General features: G+C 40.2%; 1 pseudogene; it reads right to left on the reverse strand.

The window, feature by feature from the left end:
• Positions 1 to 149: 149 nt before the first annotated feature.
• Positions 150 to 12032, reverse strand: LOC128134787 (acyl-coenzyme A synthetase ACSM4, mitochondrial-like; annotated as a pseudogene).
• Positions 12033 to 15714: the final 3682 nt, after the last annotated feature.

Consider the following 15714-nt stretch of genomic DNA (forward strand, 5'->3'; position numbering starts at 1 on the left):
CACAAATTCATCAAGATGAAGGGAAGTAGTTAAAGAATATGCCTTTCTTCTTCCACTCAGAAAGAATTTGGGAATGTTACAGTGATAGTTTTTGAAGAGAGAATATCACTTCACTGCTGATACCCATTACAGGACAAAGGTTATTTTTATTAATTTCTCATTTATTTGTAATTATCAAAATGTTGTAGTTACACTTTTTTTTTTTTAAAGGAAGCTGTTTATACTAATTCCAGTAAAAAAATTAAACCTTTGTAAGCTCCCATATCTGTCCCTTCTCTCTCCCATTCCTCATTCTTAATTACTTGCACCTTCTCCCTTCTGAAAATTTGCAGGTTGATGGCAAAAGTGGTTCTAATACTACACAGCCTCAAGCCATACCAGTGTTATCTCCTTTTTTTTCTGTAGCTTGTTTTTCCTTATGTTCTCCTAGTGCTCTGGGTCGTGGCCCCATGCCAAGTGTGATGTGCTATGGCTGGGGCGGATGATGGAAATTTTCTCTCCTGTTACCAGATCACGTTATACTCTTCCCCACTCTTTGTTCCTTAGAACCTTCCTCTGGATGTTCCCAGTAGCCATCTTTGGCAGATCCTGAACAAACTCCACCTGAAAGGCAAAAATGCTCATTTTTAGCCAAATACAGTCTGATTCATCTCCCACATGCAAGGAAACACACTTTTATTATGGCTGGGGTAAAAAGATAGGAAGCTGCACAGCTTGGGGCTGGCACGGTGAAATTCCTTACCACACATCTTAGTTGACTGCGCAGGCACTACTTGCAGGGACAAGTACCGTAATCCTGAAGAGATGAGTGCTTCCGCTGTCAGGACAGGGAGTTACTAGTGTCTTTCCTGGTTGTAAGGAATGGATACCCTTACAACCCCTCTGATGCCAGCAGGAATTTCCCCTTTGCTTTGGCTGAGAGTCTGAACAGAGCTCACGGGAGGAATTGGTAAGAGCTGGACACCTTGCCTGCTTGAGTTGCTGTGAAAACCCTAGTATTTCATGAAAGGAAGCCTGGAACCTGGTAAAGATAAGTTACATTACCACTTCCTCCCTTTGGGTCCTTTCTAACACATACAGTGAACCCAAGTCTACAACTGCAACAGACCCTGTAATTTACTTTTATTTTATTTTATTTTATTTTATTTAACTGTGGTTGGAGTGTTTGTCAGAATGCAGCTGAAAAGAAGCCAAGGCAGGACAAAAACTGTTCAATTTTTGATATAATTAGAAGACCTCTCTTTTTGTGGTGTATTTACCTTCCTCGGATACTTGTAAGGTGCAGTCACTTTCTTGACATATTGCTGAAGCTCATGAGTTAATTTTTCTGGATTGTGTGATACAAAAGCAGGAGCTAAAACAATGAAGGCTTTGACTACCTGTGCCACAAAAGTTAAGGGGCTCCATTACCTTCCAGACGTGGTAATAAAGGGATACATTTGTTGCCAAAACCGAGTATCAAAATTCAGAATGCAAAGGTTTTTTTCTTTAATTTCCCTTTTCACTGGCTGTTTATTACAGAATGCAATGTTATGAAGGACATATTCTGCAGCATAGGATTTTTTTCTATTTTTCCACTTTTTTTTTCTTCTTAGCTTTACACACTACTAAACTTTCAAAAAGTTGTAGAACAGAAAAAAAGACAGCTGAAAATCTCACCCTGGGGCTCAAAGAAATGTTGCAAAGTTGAAAAATATAAAAAGAAAAATTAAACACGCTGGATATCACTGCTACCATATGCTTAGTGACAAAAAGAGAAATAATCCAAATTCTATTTCTTAAACAAAAATATGCCACAATAAGTGTGAAGAGCCAAACCTTTTTTCCACATCAAACCCTGCAAACAGATAAATAATTCTGAAATTCTAAGATCTGTCAAGGTATGGTTTTAAATTTTTTTTAACCCATTTTACTTTCAAAAATCTGCAACATATTTAATTCCAAGGAAGCTTAGTACATACAGGGAACTTGATGCTTAGAATAAAGTGCATTTCTTTCTATATCTTTTTTTTTTTTTTCTTTTTACACCCCCTCAAATTGGATCAGTACTGCTGACAACAGCTGACTGAGACTGCAGGGTGTTCTATTAATGCACTTTCAACTTCGAATGGGCCAATACAACACCTAGGAGAAAATGCAGATATGACAGCCGTAGCAAGCTAGCCATTCAATTGGTCCTTCCAGATTGAATTTTAACAGGCAAATGAGCAAATCTAAAAGCAACTGACTTACCCAGAAGAATTATATCGTCAGCTCTTCCAACAAACCAGACATATCTTTCTTCATCCATAATCCCTGTGTCCCCAGTGACATAAAAATTTCCACGCACAGAGGCAGCAGTTTTCTCTGGATTATCCTGACAACAATCAAACATTTAAAAAAATGTACCCAATTGTTAGTGAAATGTAATGCATTTATGTTGCAGTGGTGCTAAAAATGATCACAACAATTTTTTAGTTGTTCTCAAAATGAGTATGTTTAATACTATTTTATGTCTTCAATTAAAAAAAACAGAGCCACATTAATTAGCAGTTTTGTGGTGGAAATATGCAAGAGGTGGAAAAGAGCATTTGTGTATATATGGATTCATGTTCTAGGGAAAAAAGGCCATGCTCTATCAAAATGCCCAACCATCACAGCAAATTACTAAAATGTATAACTCATTTTCTTCAGAGAAATGATTTATCATTGCAGGGGGCTGCCACAATAAGCTCCTGTCAATGGAAACTTTTGATGCCTAACCTTCAAGACCTAAACACAAATGAGGTGACCTACAGGAAAAGCTTCATTATCTACATTGATCTATTGGGTCTAGATTACACAGGAAAACCACCTTAGCAACAGAAGATGTAATGAAAAATTGAAGCAATAGTACTGAACCAAAAGAAGTTTTTTATCACATAGTGAGCAATTACTTTGTTTGAGCAAGTTGTTGTTTGAGGATGCCACAAATATCCCCCCCCATAAATATTATGGGGGTTCAGAAGAGGATTAAACACATAGATAGACTCCCCAAAGCTTATTCAACATAATAGTTCAAATGCAGTGGAGAATTTATTTGCCTGATTCTAGTGTTTTCTTACTGAAAACACTGTAGTGTGTTTCACTGTAGTGAAAGCTGTAGTACTACAGCTCAGCACCACCACCGACGGAATACTAGCTTAGATGGACCTTTGATCTGAACCAAAATGGTTATTCTTCTGACACATTTTTTTTAAGCCTGTTCTGCTTTCAGTGCATAGAGCATTCCCATTCGAATAGTAATGTTAGATTACGTATGCCACTACCACAAAGTCATATGATCATCTATACTTGAGGGTTTTGTGCTGTAGCTTATCTTTGTGCTGTTGATCTTGTGCACATCATCTGTGTGACAAGCAACTGTACAAAGGGTTTCTCTGACACTAGGGATACGTGCATGCTGGAATATGTAACTTTTAAACATTTAAATGATCAATCTGTGGGTACCTCTGACAGTGGTATGAGGGAATAAAATACTTGTGCTCTTTGGAAAGCCTCCCTGAGCTTCTGACGTATTAGGGTAGCCTTTATGGGCTTCCATTCATTAATCCTTAACCAAGGTTAGGAGTGGAATGGAAGGGAAAGAAAGGAGTGATGCACTGAATATGAAGCCCATGCCAACTGCCAGGTACACGTCTGGAACAAGGTACCACCTAGTTCATGTTGCATCTTGAAGTTATACTCTGCCAGTCAGTCTGTTCCTGGAATAGCAGAACAATGTACTGATCAGGCTCAAAGCCCTCAAACAACCTAGTGAGACCTTTTGAAGATCCTGGATGAAATTCTACTCCTTGAATAAGTCAACAGAACTTTTCCCTGGGTCTCTCTTGAGCTTCTCAGCAGGCACAGACAGACCAACTCAGACTTACCAAGTACTCGGAGAACATAGAGAATGGTCACGTCGGTTGAACTTGGACACCAATGTTGCCACCTTCTCCTGCAGGCAGAATAGCCTCATGGTCATCTATGACCTGCAGAAAGGACGTATCATTATTGCTTTGATTAGCTTAGTGAAATATCTGTTATAGCACAGTGCAGGACAGAGAAGGAACACAGACAACATTCCCTTACTCTTGTACCCACAACTGCAGCTGAGCTCAGGTGTGACATACAAACATACCTGCACATCATAAGGGGGAACAGCCTTTCCCAAAGAGCCAGGTTTAATTTCCATTCCTTTCATATTGGCACATACTGTCACCTGCATAATAGCTTTTTTTTTTTTTTCACTTGTGCAACATCTTGTAGACTTTATTTTTGTTTGCATTAGGCATGACACCTCTTCATGACTTTGCCGTAACAAGGGCTGAATCAGGACTAAAGCACTGTAGTTCTCAAGCTCATCAGAGAGGGGTTGAGAGGCGTTTCAGGTAAGCCCTGTGGAATGAGGTTGCTTGTGCTCAGCCTGAGCCAGTGGGTTCTTCTGCAAACAGCTGAATTTGCAAGTCAGCAGATACGAAATTATTACAGATCATATTTCAATAATGGCACACTTAATTTGGGACCATATCAAGGGTAAGAGGAGAGAATGCCTGAAATCCAACTCTTAATAGCTTTGTTAACATTCACTTACAGAGAAGTCTGGGATGTGAACTGATTTAATATTTTTCATTAAAACCTCAGACAGGCCAAATTGATACCCAGAGCAAATGTTTTTTTTTAGTTTTGCCTTTTAGGTAAAGACGATGAAAAGATCTACTACAAGTTATTTGATCTGAGGTAATCTCTGGCATGGTTTTTGAGGGGGGCTGAACTCTGTAGTCATAGTATTTCCTATAAACATTAAAATATGCAGCTAGTTGATTTTGGAACTATATACTTATAATTACATATAGCCTCTTTTTAAAATAGTTCATTTAAATGATTCTCACCTTTTGCATTGATTTATCAAGCACATTGTACCTCTGGTATTGTTACCTTTGAAAGGGCATACTGCAAGAATTAATGCAAATGTACTGTTTCAGTCTGGCCATAACCTTCATAGATATCCAGCCCTGTCTGGATTTTCCACTTCACCATCACTTCAGGATTGAGTGGTTCACCTCCAAATACACAGTGTTTCAGACTCATGAACTTGTAGCTTGAGAGGAACAGCAAATGAAATAATTTTCTTAACTGCTGAAAAGAGCAGTGAATTGTCTTAATTGAACAGCCTCCTTCAACTTTCAAAGTAAGCAGGCCTACAACTTCACCAGCTACTTTGGAAATGACAATAATCATCCTGTTACACAGTCCTAGACTGGACTCTTAGATTGCTCATGTTACCACTGAGGATAATGTGGTTTATCTCTGTGTCACTGGAAGTAGGGTTTTTTGCTGGAAAAACAGCGAGCAATGGTGTTTTCTTGGAAGAGCTGACAAGAAAGGAGAAATCTGAACAAGCACATCAGATGTTCGTGGAAAGCTGAGTTATGTGCCGACATCCAAGATCAAATAAAACACTGAAAATTTTCTAGAGCAAGAGGAAGGCTGAATAGGAACACAGAGCCTAAGCTCTCTGCTAAACCAGGGTTGGCTTTTGTCAGGATGAAAGACCTATGCGAGAAGAATAAGTACCTTACTGAAGATGTGAAAACTCCTTACAAATCACACTGACTACTTCTCATAAGCTGAGTACTTTACAGTGTAACATACTGGTGGGAACAGTTGCCAAATAACTCTCACTGCATTCTCAAGTATATGGTGTGCAGGTTTTGGCTGAGATAGAGTTAATTTTCTTCACAGTAGCTAGTATGGGGCTATGTTTTGGATTTGTGCTGAAAACAGTGTTGATAACACAGGGACGTTTTAGTTACTGCTGAGCAGTGCTCACACAGAGTCAAGGCCTTTTCTGCTCCTCACCCCACCCCACCAGCGAGGAGACTGGGGGGGCACAAGGAGTTGGGAGGGGACACAGCCGGGACAGCTGACCCAAACTGACCCAAGGGATATTCCAGACCATGTGACGTCACGCTCAGCATATAGAAGAAGGAAGAGTTGAATGTTCGGAGTGATGGCGTTTGTCCTCCCAAGTAACTGTTATGTGTGATGGAGCCCTGCTTTCCTGGAGATGACTGAACACCTGCCTGCTGATGGGAAGTGGTGAATGAATTCCTTGTTTTGCTTTGCTTGCGCCTGTGGCTTTTGCTTTACTTATTAAGCTGTCTTTATCTCAACCCATGAGTTTTCTTACTTTTATCCTTCCGATTCTCTCCTCCATCCCACCACCGTGGGGGAGTGAGCATGTGGCTGTGCAGTGCTTAGTTGCCAGCTGGCGTTAAACCATGACATATGGGAACAACTCCACTGTACTGCAGTAATTCCCTGAGCCAGTGCTGCCTGAAAATTAAATTAACTGCTGACTTAAATTTAACTGTGACCCATAAGTTCAGAGGAAGTGGCAACTTAAAAAAATCTTACTTGTTTCCTCTGTGCTGTCTTTTCAAAGACCCATTCCTGAAGCCTGAATGGCCCAAGGTGTGACTAGTTATTCTCGTATTTCAGAATATAGCTTTCTTTTCTGAGAGCAAATTTTGCTAACTAGATTTCCTTTAATTGAAAAAAATTAAGCAACATAAGGAACTAAACAGCCAGAGCTGTCACAGCATTATATCCTAGCCTGTCTCTGCTACCCCTGCAACAGACAGATGTGCAGTACCTGCTGAAATCATGTCAGGCCAGCATGTGGTAGGCAGTGGGAGCAGTACAAAAGGCAGTGATGGGATATCTTGAGAGTGTCTAGAAAAATAGAAAGTTATTTTATTGAAAGAAAAATGTAATGGTGGGTCTGGCCTTGTAAATATGCAGGTGATTAACACATCTTACGTGCTCAAATGTCTGCAAAATGAAAACGATAAAAATGCAACATACATTCAACACAGAGAACAACTATGGATTAGTGACTATGAATCCTGACTGTGGAGTGGCTGTACCAGTCAGTCCCACCGCTGTAGAAAATATCGTACTTTCTGTACAACAAAAATCACTCATGTAAATGGATGACCACTGAGAGGAGTAGTTCCAATTAGATTGTTTTCTGCTTCCCAAGGCGACTGTGTCCCAGGCTCAAGACTAAGTGACAACAACGAACTAGACCAAAGCTTTTCCAATTTTGTTCTTGGGAAAGTCTGGGTCTCCTTTCCACACACAAGGCGAATGTTGAGGAGAATAGGCCAGCTGACTGGTTTTGTGAAATGGCAGAGAGGAGGAATAGGCATTCTGGCAACTCATTGAAAATTCAGGGTAACAGGGCCCTGATTCAGGTCTATGCCATACTCTGATTACTGGCTCATGCTCTCCCTGAGCCCAAAGTAGCTGGAATTCCATACCTGAAGTGAGCTTTAGGCTAAACATGGGACAACACAGCAGTGATCCCGAGTTCTTCTTATCCTGCATCTTTCACCACGTCCTCTACACTGTAGCCATGTCACATGGCTTAACCAGGAGGGAAAACACTTGTTCCTGTAGCTTACTGGGCACCAAAGGGAGGGATGATTGCTTGGGATGTGGGAAGTACTACCCCTGCTGCTACAAAGCACTGGAGCCCAGCTTGTTTCCTTCATTTATGCAAAATGGAAATAAAACTCACAGTATAAAATGTTATGCTTACCTCTGCAATAACTGCTCATTTAAGCTGTGGCATATCGTGTACAAAGACACATTATCCACAGATCCATGGTGCAAAAACACTGCTCCAAGCTGATTTTACCCAGCCAGTATCCCAGGTATTCCACACTGTATATAAAGGAGTCAAGTTCATGCAGTACCTGATGATAAAGCAGAGATCAAAAAAAATGCTTCATAGAGTGTGAGAGACAGGCAAAAGTCACAGCATAATTAAAGGAAAGGCCAGGAGGCTTCCATTAGAAGATGCGGTGTCAGAAAGTGGGGCTCTTTAGAAACTTTGTAAGAGTTGAAGAATCTTAAACATTCTCTTATTTCTCTTCATTCCCTCCTGTTTAACATTTCCAGCATTTGCTTTTCTCCTGAACAGTGCAAAACATCCTTGGCTTGAGTTGCAGAATCTGGATCTAGATCAAAAACCAAGCAGATCATTTGGAGTAGGCTCTCCCCACCTTGTGGATTAGAGACATCAGCTAAATCACATCTCGTTTCTCTAGGAAACTAACAAAATTACTTCTATGGACTCTATACCACCAACTTCCAACTCAGAATGCCTTGGGAAATGTATTGTTTGATTTTCATGAAATTTCTCACTCCTTGGGAAGCACAAATAAAAGATGTTCAATGAAAGCAAATTAGTACCAAGCCACAGATTCAAACTGAACTGTAACTTTTAAGGTATAATGCTATGGTCCAAGGTTGCTTTGGTTCTCAAGGAAGGTCTACATAATACTAAAGCACTTGACTTAGGTTAGATATTAGGAAAAAGTTTTTTACTGAGAGGGTTGTCAAACATTGGAATGGGCTGCCCAGGGAAGTGGTTGATTCACCATCCCTGGAGGTATTCAAAAAGCGAGTGGACAGGGTACTCCAGGGCATGGTTTAGGGGGCATGGTTAATGGTTGGACTCGATGATCTTGAAGGTCTTTTCCAACCGAAATGATTCTATGATTCTATGATTCTATGACTTTATCTGGTTTTGCTATAAGGACGCTATCCTTATTGCTACTCTGCAGTCAGCCCTCTGAGTGACAGAACACTGCGTTTGATGATCTCAACTGCGTCTTCAAGAAGCTTTTAATAACGAGGGTTTCACCGTGAGATGGGAAAGGTAAGGAAGAAGCAAGAACCTATACTCATGAAATGCCTACATTTACTGGAGTTTTTATGGTGACGTTTTCAATTAAATTGTGATCATGTCGCTTAATCAGGACACTGGGAGCAACTACAAGGTATACCTGCCACTGGTTGCAAATCTGATGCCATAACTGCTGTGGGACTGCATCATCATTTTTGGAGAGCCTGTACTTCCACTAGTAAAATAGATCAGCATTGGGTCTTGACTCCTTGTGTTGACACATTTATGGTCAGCAGATGTCACCCTTCAGAAGAAATAGTATATGACAGTTACTACATGTAGTTTTTCACAAAGCAGTATTTTTTAAAGTTTAGGAGATAAACAGTAAAATGGCCCCAAACTATATAATCTCACTAAATAAATAGTTGCATCAGATACCACAGGTAAGAGTTAAAGAGCACGTTTTGCTAGTCACAAGCGTGCTCTGTATGACATAACTTTCAAGACGTGAGCACCTACAGCATATTCCAGTGACTTTGTCTGCAACTATTTTGCAAGGGCACTCAAGGTGCTTGTTACGGAACAGCAGGTAAATGCAAAACTAACTTCTGCCTCAACACATACTGTCTCCCAGTCTGAAGTCAATGGGGGCCATATTCAGGCTATTATGCCAGGTAAGGAGGTCTTAGACATGTATTATACCATTTATGTTCGAAAGACTGATGAACAATTCAGATCGTCTGGGCTACCAAGATAGTCAAGGGATGAAATAACTGATGCAATGTTAGCTGAGCACCGAGAGCTGGCAATGGGTATCTTCTAATTGAATTCAAGAGGCATTAGGCTGGGCTCTAGAAGACAAGCACAAAGTAACTGCAAGATTAGTACTCTGTGTGCTTGTCTTATGATCAGAGTAGAAGCTGAGCTTTTAAAAGCTGGCAGGCTGCTGAGTAAGGAAAAGCTGAAAGGCCTGAATACAACTCCCAAAAAGTGTGTTGGAGGGATTTATACTTAATGCAGTGATTACATTGAGTTGGCAGAGGGATGCAAAAATTTAACTCATTTGTATTTTGGAAATTAATCCCCAAACTCAGAGATGTCACCTCACAGGGATGATGGTAAAACAGCTTGATACTCACACAAAGAGTTCTTTGATGTTCAGCCCCCCATCTCTGTTCCCTTTGGCTACAGTTAGTTTGCTTTTCAGAAACTGGCAGTCAGGCATGACAGATTCCACTGCAGGTGCCAGTGTATCATTGGCAATGATGCACTTGGCCTTTGAAGCCTGGAGCTGGTATAAGATGTCTTTGGCTGTTAATTGGGATGTTCCTGGAATAAAGACAATTCCTGGAAAAAAGTAACAAGCAATTTAGAAAATTGACCATTTCTCTTTATTATGTTCACAGGCCATGACCCCAGCCATAGTAAACCTGAGCAACTTGCCAAAAACTTTTTCTTTGAGAAAGAGGAGTCAAGTATAACTCATGTTTGAAGGCAGAGCTTGGGTGAATTTGTGGCCTGGGAATGACCTGGAATCATCCGGCTCTGAAAGACCTCCAAATCCTGCAACACTGATGTTGAATTTTGTGTCATCCATATTAACGGTACCTAGATCATGAGTAAGATCTAGATTTAGAGTGTTTTTGAGCACTTCCTTCATGATTCGTAACTCAGGAAGGAAGTGTTGAGATTATCATCCCCTTAATTAAGCATATAAATAAGGCCAGCATTTGGATTACATTTACATCTGGAATAAAGCCATTATTCATTTCAATAAGGAATTAATACCTCTGATATGGGATAAATAGATTGAGGTCAGGTAGCTTACATACATTGCTCAGTCAACAAATCCCTCAAGCTTGGATTCATTTTGTAATGTGAACAAACATAAGTTTGGATACTGAGTACAATGTGACTGAAATCACATTTTCAGAGGGGTGTGGGGGGGTGGATTAAAATCAATTGAGTGCATTTCTATACCTCCTTTTCCCGAGGATTTCAATAGACTTGACCTACAGACTGATATCAGTCTTCTTGCACCTTCAGAGGTGTCTACCAATTTTACAATTGGGAAACGGAGGCACTGAGATACTGAATGATACCCCCACATCATCGTAATCCACAAAATCTTGGATGATAGAATTGGATTCCCTGAGTCTTAACTCAATTTGCAACCTGCAAGAATCACAGAGCTTAAAAGTGGGACAAAAATACTTGATCATGTCCCTGTTGATGATGAATTGTTCCGTCATGGATGTTTAGCAGTCCAAAAATGCAATGGGTCAAATTCTTCCTAAGAATTTGCAAAACTGTAACAGCAGAGCAAAAAAATATTGCACTGAATTATTAACCAGTCTAGTCATATAACTTAACTACATTAAAACTGTCCACATTGATAATGTATCTGGTCAAGTCTGGCCTTAGACAGTAACCATTCAACCTTCAGTGGCTTCAACTGAGGATGCTGTTTAACTGGACCATGTCTGTTCAGCACCTAGTACAATGTCGCTTTGTTTCCCGTGTGGGTACTGCCAATTCTTCTATGCAAAAGCTGAATTGTACAGGGCACAGCAGCATATTCCTCCTTAGATTTTTTTCAAATTAATTTAGCTATTTTTTATATCTTCTGTGTATTTTCTTTCTGCATCCAAGAGATCAGTAAGGTCACTCACCTGTTCACATACAGGCTACATTCAGTAGCCACCATTTAGGGACACGAAGCAGAACTGCTGTAACTGTCTCCCCTCTGCAAACCACATGCCTCACAGTATATTAGCTGCTTTCCTCGACAGAAATCCCAACTCTTCAAAGCTCCACTTCACCTCCTCTCCCTCACCATTTACCCACCAAAAAGCTGGATTTGCTGGTCGTCTTCCATCCTAGAACACAACAGAAGATATTAAAATGAGAAGACAAATCTTAAAAGGTTTAAGTTCAATCCAAAATAACTCCAGACTAAGCAAATCATCCCTGGCAACTAGTTTCTTAAAGTGATACCTATATTTCTGACAAAGAAAATAAAACAGTGCATTCTACTCTGCAGCTAATACCATCCAGTATCCACCAGGAAAACTGATTTGTATCATCTGAGATTTGTTCCAATGTCTATGAAGTAAAAGAAAAATACTACCTTTTCCAGTCATGACCACTCATCTAAGACATCACTTGCAAAGTTGAAATATTCTGGCAGTTCCTTTTTACATTGGTTTACAGAGTCATAATATGAAATAATCTGAGATGCAAGAAGCCTGTTGCATCTATGGAATAATCTGCAAGGCAACCTGAGAATCTGCAAACACTGAGGAATCCATGATTTAATAAATGTTCTCATGATAAATGATGTTTTATCAGACAGTGGGGAAAAAAATTGGATGCACACCTACAGGAATCAGTCATCTGAAATGAAAGAAAATACATTTAAAAACAGCCAGGTATTGGACGCTGTCTGGTTTGTGATGTTGGATAAATTAATGCAAACCAGCTTAAATAAATAGGTTGTTTGCGTGCCTCCTCGTTTTTCCCCTTGTTCTATGTGATTCTTAGAGTAAGCGTTCCTCCTTTTCTGGCAAAGAGATTGTGCACTGTTTTTTCATTATAATCTTTGTCCTCTACTTTGTCAGCTGATGAATGAATCTCGTATCTCATCTCTAAACTTTCACTTGCCAGTCCTTTTCTACATATCTACCCCTTGATTCCTGTAAATTTTTTATTTTACTTTGCCTGCTTACAGAAATAAAATGTCACTAGTTAGAAAGTGTTTCGAGGACACTTTATCATCTTGATTTAAAATGGTCTCTGTAATTATGCTATGTCTTAAATATACACTAGATGGCGATTCACACTGAACTTATGTACCAATAAAACTGATGAATCTCTGATTTATTTCCTTGTGAGTTCTATTTTCATTGAGGGCATGGAATAAACACAAAATAAACACTATGCAAGCAAAGGTGAAATGCCAAAGACTTCCATTTGCTTTGTACTTCAGCTGAAGTTGCAACTTTGAAAAAGATACATGTTGGAAAACAAACTTGCAAAGAAAATTCCAGCACTTCCAGTTTCTCCTAGTCTTTCCTACACAACATACAGGTACATGCAAAAGAGACAGAATAGATGATACTGCAGTTATTTAAAGCCCAGCCTTGAAAGTCAAGAAAACTGGATCTTTACTCATAGATGCAGAATCTTCTGATAAATGTGGTTTGAGTGTAATCACGTCCTTAATAATCTATCCACCACATTAAATCTAAGGGAATCTTTCCCTCAATTCAATGGAGCCAGATTTGCTTTTAAACCTGTCTGTGCCATGACGTTCTCCTTATTTAATAGCCAACAGTACGTACCTATCTCACAGGGATACTATGCAGTTATTTTTACCTTTGCATTATATATTGCAAGTGTAGATGCAGTGACAGCTTAAAGTGTTTAATGCCAATAAATAAGTAACTGACATCACTCTAAAATCACTGTATTTGTGAGGCAAAACAGAGAAATGCAAACAGAAGGTGCTCACATGTGAGGCATGTGTCAATGACTCTTGACCACACAATTTCCAGGGTGTGTGTGGTAACAAAGCAGAAGGCCCAAGAATTGCATTTGTCCTGCATCCAATGTTTCCTGCTGACTGGCCTGTGACTTCTGGAGAAAGCAGATCTTCCATAGCTCTCAAACTGTAAAGCACAAAATGAAAGAGCCAGAACTAATTAGTACTGATAAAGAAACATGCAGAAATGTGACCTAATCTGCTGTATGCCTAAAAGAAAACATTGTACTCCACTAGTTTCAATTTTCTGTTCAGTTCCACTAAATCCCACTCCTTTCCTCACTGCAAATCTGTCCTGGCAGGGCTGACTGCTGTATGATCCTCTCTTACTGCAGTTTCCTTCCAGGACATAGAGGTTAGAAATTCTTTCCAAAATGGTGCCTGTTTCCTGGTAGGAGGTTCCCAGGAGGGATTTGAGTTGACTGCTATTTGTTTCAGTGGCAGATATGGGAAACAGCTCTCTAAGTAAACGGTTTTGTCGCCCTACCTGTGCTCTGGGAGCCTTAGGCTGTGTTCTGAGCTTACAACACGGCATGTTCAGATCAAACAAGCCTTGTTAGTTTTTCCCTGTACTTCTGAAAGATGCTTTTTAACCCCCCTAGGATGTTACTTGAAAGACATCTTTGGAAAAGAGCCTGTTATGAAGAGAAAAAGACCACAAAGTCAAACAGGTGACTCTCATCTTTCTGCCTTTTTTTTTTCCCTTTAGTACCTGATTGCTGTATCTGTATTTACCTGTGATCTTATCTTGCAAGCAGCCTGAATACACAGCTCCCTGTGATTTCATTAGGCACCCTGTACGAGTGCTTAATAGAAAACATCTCAAGGTGCATTACAACACAAAGCCTTTGCGATTGATAGGAAAGGGTTCACTTGACACCCAGCCCCACTCACACCAGGCATGAAAACAACCTAAATTGAAGTAATATGCCACCAAAGATCCTTCACCCCCAAGAAAATGGAGGCTACCACATCAACCACCATTACAAACACTCCTTCCTTTTAGCAGTAGCCTCCTGATACCAGATTTTTCACCCTTTAGTCTAAGGGCATGAAGGAGTGAAGCAGCACTTACTGCTGCTCAAGAGGAAGGAAGAGTCATTATTGGAGGCAATTTCTTCAACTATCAGTTTGGTTCTACTAATCCGGACCCACCTGTCCTCAAGTCAGCTCTCCTTGTTTGTGCCAATAAAACCACCACCAGAATACCTGGTCCCCTCTCGAGAAGGACTTTGGGTGTACACTTCATAAATTTCAGCACAGTTTAAGGGTGAAAGATATTTCTGCTACTATTACAGACTGGCAGATATTTACAGAAATAACCATTTCTTAGCAAATGGTGCCTTATTAATCTTTTTGTAAGATACTTCTTAAAATGCTCTGAAAAGACTAGCTAGGGAGGCCTCATAGTTCGCAGGCACACAGTTGATCGCTATCCTAAGGATGAAATAGTACATTTGGTCCCTTCAGTTTACTGTACAGATATTAGCTGCATGAAATTGTGCTGCCACCAAAAACCAATGGCAAAATCTTCTGGTTTAACCCACAAAGTATATCTTACTTGAGCTACAAGTTGGCAATTAAGCAGAGATGGGAGCTTCACAGCCAAGGCACTGAAGAAACACAGACATTAAAATTACAGATGCAATGCAATGAGAGTTTTTCCCTGACTTCAGCACGCTGTGAATCAGATCCATAATAAGTAGCTCCGTAAGTGCAACAGACAACCAACTATTAAGCAGAGGAACAGCCCTCAAATACTGTCCCAGGTACCTCACTTACTGGTTTGTCTGCAACTCTGTGCTTGGGTAACGGTGACAAGAGCAGGCTGTCTAATTACAGAAGTGTGCTATGAATCAACTGGTGCTTCTGCAGGCACGTGTTTCCTCCTGTGCTCTCTCACCCTCTCCCCAGGGTTCTGATTATTTACAGAAACAGTAAACCCACCTTCCCCACAGATACTTTTTTTCCAAGCACTGCTCAAGATGGGGAATTAATTAACTATATTAATCTTCCCATGGAAAGGTGCAGTTGGCTCCACTGGTGGTAGACTCCGTTATCAGCCTTATCAACCTCTTAGTTTGGCTGATACAACAGCAGGCATTTGAGAAGCAAACCCTGCTGCTTCGTGCTCCTTTGCTTCTTTCTTTCTCAGTAACTGGATAAAGGCAGGACAAGATGAAGACACATCAGTTTTTCCTTCTGCCATTATTGTTTATCACAGGCTTCCCAGCAGCAGACAGCATATGTCCAAATGAAACAAAGCCAAAGAAAGCCAAACTCCCCAAAATAAAGGAGAACAATGTACTCTTGCTGAAAAAGAGCAATTTTGACAGAGCGTTGAAGGAAACTAAGTACCTGTTGGTGGAGTTCTGTATCAATTTCCGCTGTCTCTTACCCTGATGGCTCTGCAGAGCATGACTGATGCCAGGGCACTCATGTATGCTTGTTTTACTGTTGCTTTGTCCTC

This window comes from Harpia harpyja, chromosome 21, assembly GCF_026419915.1.
Source record: "Harpia harpyja isolate bHarHar1 chromosome 21, bHarHar1 primary haplotype, whole genome shotgun sequence".
In the NCBI taxonomy this organism is placed as follows: Eukaryota; Metazoa; Chordata; class Aves; order Accipitriformes; family Accipitridae; genus Harpia; species Harpia harpyja.